The 7197-nt window shown below is 41.2% G+C and overlaps 1 long non-coding RNA gene across 1 annotated transcript; it reads left to right on the top strand.

Moving 5' to 3' along the window:
• Nucleotides 1-3839: 3839 nt before the first annotated feature.
• Nucleotides 3840-5288, top strand: LOC143414378 (uncharacterized). Its single transcript, XR_013095001.1, has 2 exons — nt 3840-4140; nt 4770-5288. It is a non-coding gene; the product is annotated as an uncharacterized LOC143414378 (long non-coding RNA).
• The last annotated feature ends 1909 nt before the right edge of the window (nt 5289-7197 follow it).

Below are 7197 nucleotides of genomic sequence, written 5' to 3'. Positions count from 1 at the left end.
AAAAAAGACAGGTGGTGGTTGATAGGTTTGTAGCCTGAACTTATTCGCTGGAACGTTTAAGACAATACAATTACACAACAAAGAAACACGAAGTAGGCAAAGTTCTTCAGCCGTTCCTTCGCTTGACCCCAGTTGCTCTCGTCCATTCTCCCGTAACACTGCTCTTTTATTGAGGTTACATGAATATGCATAGGTTCATTAACATATGACGTCTACATACACACAAAGAGTACCTTGCCTGTGTGTGTGTGTGTGTGTGTGTGTGTGTGTGTGTGTGTGTGTGTGTGTGTGTATGTGAGGTCAAGATGTGACCCTGTGAAGACTCTCCAAAGCTGGTGCCAGGAGTCTAGCGGGTCCATCTGAACAAAGGGCTCTTATACTTAAAGAGATGTACGTGTGTTTGCTATACCATATATCAATAAGAGAAGATACGACCTCTCCTAGGAGGTGTGTGATCTATACCAGAACATTCTGTAGAGGAGTGAACGCACTCCCCTCTTCATGCTACACAGAGTTGTTACAGACCTCCTAGGATGAGACATTCTTTCAATCTACAAATGATTATATACTTCTAAGCATATATGAGTAAATATTTCTAAGCATAAATGACAATCAACAATACAAAACCTAACATTCCCCCTTTTGACAATTATGCTAGAAAAGTTCCCAGTTATGAATACCTCATGTCTGACAGTTTCAATACAAACCTTTTTATACTCAGCATATGTCAAATCACCCTAGATTACTGAAAAAGTACACAGTTTAACAAATGTGTTTGCAGTTATCCCATTCCTCATTGATCTCATCCAATGGCAAACTGCATCCTACGAGCAAACAAATGAATTGTTAATGGTCAAAAGAGAAATTAACATTTTCAAAAACATCCCAGCTCTGCGGTGATCACTCATCATCTGTGCAGAGTGGTTTGAGTTCTGCAGGGCGTCATGAATGTCTCTTCCAGTTGTTTCCATCACTGTCCATAGGACCAGAGTTCAAATGTATGTAGAATAAACATTCAAACATACCAGTTGGTTTTGTTGTTTGTCAACATGGGTCTCAGCTATCTCCAAAGCTGCAGACCTCTCAGCACTCTAGTTTTATGGCCTCTACCAACCCCCATCACCTCACTTCAGGCCTTCGTCCTGCGAGGGGGATATTTATGAATCCTCCATTGTCCATGCTCTGCAGAAAAACCTCTCTGTGAAAAGGGTGCTGGATTCAGTTATCTTACTGCTGTTGTGATCCCAGCAGCCTTCAGAGTGTCATCGTATGCACAGTATAGTGGCACAGCATTAGGTGATGTTCATAGGAAACTGCTGTCATCACCACCATAGCTTCTGGTTCCTGTGCTTTTCACAGAATCATGATGCCATCCTCGAACTCCCTCTGCGCTGTCGATGGAGCTTGGCACGCTCCCCTCATCCTTCAGGTGTCCGTCTGTTGTCCACAATCTCCTCTGTTGGTCTCTGGAAATCCCCTTTGGCACAGCTCTCATTCCAATGCAGTTTCATGGTCCTTGCTGTGGCTCCAAAGTCTGGTCTCATGATGGGCCCCAACCAGCTCGACCTTTGACCTCAACCACTGCCTGGGCTGTCAGCTATGCCTGGAATGGTTCTTGCTTCTCACTGGGCCTCTTAAGATTTCTCAGGAGATCCCTTTCAGCAATACTCTGACTGCTGCACCTGTATTTCCTTGCTAGGAGGAAAAACTTCCATTTGGAGAGCATGTCAACAATCATCAAACCACATTTTTTAGTTCAGTGAACTTCACTTATAGGCCATCAAAGCCTCATCTGAACACGGATGTACGACTTGCATAGGTTTAATACCTGTAAATAAACGGTTAATCATAGAAAACATTATTTCATGTTAATCCTGGACCCCTCCTCTTGACTCATGGACACTCCCACGAGTCAACCCATCAAACCTGGATCCCTGTCCTAAAGAAAAAGGTTAGCTAGATCATGTCCCAGGCAACATCAGGGCATCTCCGCTGGAGTAGCTCCGTAACCCTGCAATAAAAGATGTTAGCGTGTTTTGCATATTAAGTTTGCTTAACACCTGGCTCTCCCAGGAGCCTGCATACACACCATCGTGGCCTGGAAAGCAAAATCTGGAAGTGAAATCAAACTTCACACTTGTAAATAATTGTATCATAAAAGTAATAAAGCATTCAACATCAGCAAGACAAGTGTCATGTGCAGGTTTTCCCAAATCAGTAAACTACAACTATTACCCTAATTTGCCTCAGACATGGATCATCCCATGTGCTCAGTTAACATTAATGTAATCGGTGACTGCCCTTAAGCAAAGTCACTCCACTCATATATTACTATGGGCTCAAAAGTGGCCAGCAAATGAGCCCATATTAAACTATCCCATAAACACTGCATCTCTTATTTGTTTTTCCTCATGTCACTTGTCCGCTTCTGCTGAATCCTCTACATGCATTCTTAGAAAAACAAACATTAGCAATACACATTGACTGTGGTCAGACGCAGGTCGACAGGTTCCAGAGGTGCCATAAAAAGACCATAAAGTTAGCCATCCATTGCTGTGGAAAGAAGTGACACTAGTTTTCAACACAGGAAATTTCTCACATGTTATTCACATCATCAAAGTAACCTTCACATTTTCCCAACAACACAGTGTAACAGCACCACCACTCATGACCTGGAAACACAGTTTCTTCACATATAAACCCAGAAATCCTGTAGTAGGAAAAAACATCAACCAGTTGTCCTGGTATAAATCACGTGATCAAACCACATGAAGAACTGTAATGCTGTAGAAAAGAAAATGCAAATGTTAGCGCTGCGCAGGTGTATACACACTTTCTCACAGTTTCCTCTGTGAGCAACACAAGGTAGTGAATAACACCCCTGGTAGATGCACAGACACAGAAAGTGGCACTTAAAAGGTTAAATCATCACGCAACCTCGAATGTTGCTGTCATCTTTCTGCTCCTGTAAAAGGAAATACACATAGATTCATCTGCACCTTTGTCAGGTGGGGGTTAACTCCGCACAGTCGTGTTACATCAGTAAAGTCTTGTCAGCTTTTGTCAGCTTTTACCAGTCAGTCAGTCAGTTTTTTTCTTTCTTTCACTCATTCATTCATACATTCATTCTTTCTTTCTTTGCTGATAGTGGAACCTATCGTCGCATTTAGTTTCCACTCTCAGCAAAATGACGTCATTTCAAAAAGAAAAAGAACTTTAGCTCGGAATACATCGCTGAATCCTTTTTGGACAGGAACTTACTTTCTAATTGTCCCAAATAAGTGGCTTTCTCCAGAGCCCATTTTAATGTGGAGAAACTCGTAACAATTTCCTCGACGACGTGTCGTACAGCACTTTCTGTTCTAATCGTGCAGATCTGCTCAAACGACAGAGATTATCGAACAAAACTTTCAGTGCACTGTGAAAGTATCAAAATAAAAAAGCCTTGTTAAGTCATGACACAAGCTCCTCATCTCAGGAGGGTAAATCATACCATTAGCATGGTTTATCATACCATCATACTAATTGGCAGGCTCAACTTCACAACAAAAGGAAAAATTTTCAGCTAGATTCACTCCAAACCAACCATCAGCTGCACAACACACAACATAACCCTAATGTCCTATTAGCTATGAGTTTAATCCCCAGGTCTGTGCTCTTCACTCATTTAGGCCACAGATTTTATTCAGTTTTCCTTTTTCCCTTCATCCTAAAACATGTGACATGGTGTCATGAACTTCACAAAGGAAGTTTGTTCTGACGTATCCAGAATTGTGTATCTAGGTACAGGATTCACTCGCACATCAAAATAGGGCTTCGGAGTTGACGTCACGCCGCAATGCATTGTGGGAGCGCGGCGGCATTTTCGGGGTCTACGAATCAAATCAAACACACTGTGTTGGAACGACGATTACAAGATGCTTAAAAGCAGCTTAAAAGAGAATGGACTGTATAGAGACCGATTGCGTCCAGAGGCGAAGCGGCGGTACTTGCAGAAAATAGCGTGCATTGGAAATGTGGACCCGTATGAAATACGGCCGTGGAGTAGAAACCCTGAAGACCAACCGCTATTGACGTAGCCTGATATATTTCATACCTTATCTGTGGAGTCAGCGCGTACAAGTCGTCATTCAATCAAAGGTAAGTCAGCTCGAGTACAGCGAGTGAAATGCGTTTGATTTCCCTGCAAACATTCAGATTACTGCAGCATAAATTCATTCATGAGGGGAAATTACAGTGAGAACATGTGGAGACTGTTAGGTGGATAACATAGTGAGTTCAGTGCATTGATGAGACACTGTCCTGAAGGATTTAGTTATTCTCTATGGTTAAAGAAATTGCAATGATTTATTAATGTTTATTATAAATAATTCTAATTATACATCTTGCTTCCATATTTGTATCTTGTGTCACTGAAAATACATTTTATTTTAATTTTATACTTTGATTAATGACCTGCAGAATCTCCTTAACATATTAAGTGATTCATAATTGTCACTTTATGCTTTCTCCATCTCTAAAGTGATGACATCCTTGCATTACATACTTTAGGTTCATTTTCTGCAGGCAGGTTTCTGACAGAACAGACAGATTTAGACTATAACATGCAGCGTTCTATAGATGGACACATAAAGAAATGAAAAATGACATGTATGTGCTAACTTTCTTGACACTTTGTTACATTTATGATAAAGTAGATTAAACACATTTGTGTCGGCCTTGGCTCATAGTTCTTGTCTTTAAATGAACTTTGTCTGTGTGTGTTTCAGGTGCTGCACTCTAAGACTGAATGAACCAGCATTGCAGCCATGGGTCACTGTGAGCATCACAGGGAAGGTTGAAGCCGCCCGCTGCACCTGTATGGCCGGAGTCGCAGAGACCTGCACCCACGTCGCTGCTCTTCTGTCTAAAGTAGACGGAACAGTGTTGATCCGTGGCACAAGGACTGTTACAGATGAACCTGCATACTGGGTTTTGCCTGGTAATAATACCAAGATACACCCAGAGGTTGGCCATAAGATAGACGACTTCTCTTCAGCTGCCCAAAAAAAGGCTCTTGATCAAAACATACACAGACCATCTGTAGTGACGGGTAAAAGGAGCCGTCCTCAAAAAAGAAAAATCCCACCTGCTACTGTGGAGGAGTTGTCACTGCTATAATGCCATCATGTTTTATCTAGGGGTCTAGATGTATGCCTGTAGTGCACTGCTGTGTAAATAATTTGCATTTACTGAATATGTACTGACTGAGTCCCACTGTTCAAAAGTTGAATAAAGAAACTAAATTATTTTGCCTTTTTTTTTTATATTAAAACCACTTTATAGAACATCACATCAGTAACAGTGTAGAATCCATGTCATTTACAGTTTACAAATGACAAAATGTTTACACCAAATCATGAGTGTTTACATGATATCACCCACTACTAACATTACTTTATTTACTGTATCTTTTGAAAAAATAACAGCACAAGACTTAAGAACATTTAACAGGAGCAGGTTTCATTCTTCTCTGGTTTTATTATCACACTGTTCACCAAACGCAGCAAACCTTCACCATCTTATCCAGAAGGGTCACCTCTTCACCCTCACATGGAAGAAGTAATCTGATTGGCATGGTGGTTTGTTTGAAGCAGGTCCCTCGTGTAGCGCTGGAAACCAGTCATGATGTTTCATCCATTTCATCGGCTGGTTTGCTGCAATAATGCCAAATAATTAGCAACTCTATAAATAGACGGTAGTTCTGCAAAATCACTCAGTAGGATGTTTGTTCTAATTTGCTATGAGCTCAGAGCGCATCGAAAATGAAACTAATAGGCTATAAAGAGTGATATGAACATATTTAGAACTTACCGGAATGAAACTGTCTGGAGCACCAACAGATATTTGGAGATGGAAGAGAACTGCACGTCAGCTCGTCTCACAGCTGCTATCCAGGCTAGACGCCTTCGTTTGGTAACATCGATACACGAGCTGCCTCATGTCGCTTCCAGGTTGGGAAAGCATAAAAAGACAATCCAACCTTATTCCCGTGCCGGTCGTAAGATCGAACATTGCAGCCGAGCACACAGCAAGTACGAACCATGGCTATGCTATCGCTCCTAGCTTAGACCCCCAAAATGGTGAATCGGGCCAAAATCCTTTCCACGCCCACCCCCGTGACATCACGCTCCGAAGCCCTATAGGAAACTCAGTGTTTTAGAGTCTCCACTCAACACACAACAAACTCCAACACATCTCATTCACTCGTGCTAAAATTCAGTCACCTTTCCTTAATCTAAGAACGATCAACTAATTTGCATATCAGCTATTAACCCACTAAGTTGACAGGACAACAGAAATGCACGTTCAAAATGTTATCACAAAAATAGAATTTCCCTCATACAGTAAATTACTTGTGCTGCATCAATCAAGCAGCAAGCATTTCCCAATTTACTATATCACCGACTAAATTTATTGTCTGATCACTGGTTGGTCAAACCAGAATCTTTTTTTTTTTTCCACAAAAGTTAAACTGTTGTCCTGCAACCTAGAGAGTTAATTGTCAGCATTGGATAAATTCAGTATTTGATAACAAGTGTCTGTTAAATTCACACTATTTTAAACACTGATGAGAGATAACAAGCTAATTTTCATTGCATGTGTGTTTGTGTTATTAGGCAGGTTTAATCAATGTCTGTGGAGCTGCATCTCCAGCAGGGCATGTTCTTAAAGCTGCCTTTCCTACACACTTCTCTGCTATTATTTGACCATTTCTTAACTAATGTGCTATGAGTCCACTGGTCTTTGCATCACACGAGGTGACTTGGACAAGATGATAAACAGACTCACATGCTTAAGATGTTGTCTAATCTTCATGAGCTCTCTTGTGTTTGTAAGTGTTAGTAGGGTTAATGCATGTTCTGCTTGTGTGTGTGATTTTGTATATGTTTCTTTTTTTGCAGTGTTTCAGACCCCTTCACAATTTTCCAACTTAAGCAGTCAGTTTTCTTTTCCCCAGGTTTGCTAACCCAAATTTTGATTTCCCACATTAAATAACAGCATTCCTCTGTGTTTCCACTTACTCTCACTCTGTTGTCCTCTCCCACTTTGACAGTCCAACAGCCGGCAGTTCTCCTTCAACTTTGTCCTGTGTTTCACTGTCTCTTCTTGCCATTTTACTCCAAGGTGGCAAATGTCAAACTCCAACAGTCTCCT

Source organism: Maylandia zebra, linkage group LG20 (assembly GCF_041146795.1).
Source record: "Maylandia zebra isolate NMK-2024a linkage group LG20, Mzebra_GT3a, whole genome shotgun sequence".
Lineage (NCBI taxonomy): Eukaryota > Metazoa > Chordata > Actinopteri > Cichliformes > Cichlidae > Maylandia > Maylandia zebra.
The sequence above is the reverse complement of the archived record's forward strand: the minus strand, read 5'-3'. Positions and strand labels throughout refer to the sequence as shown.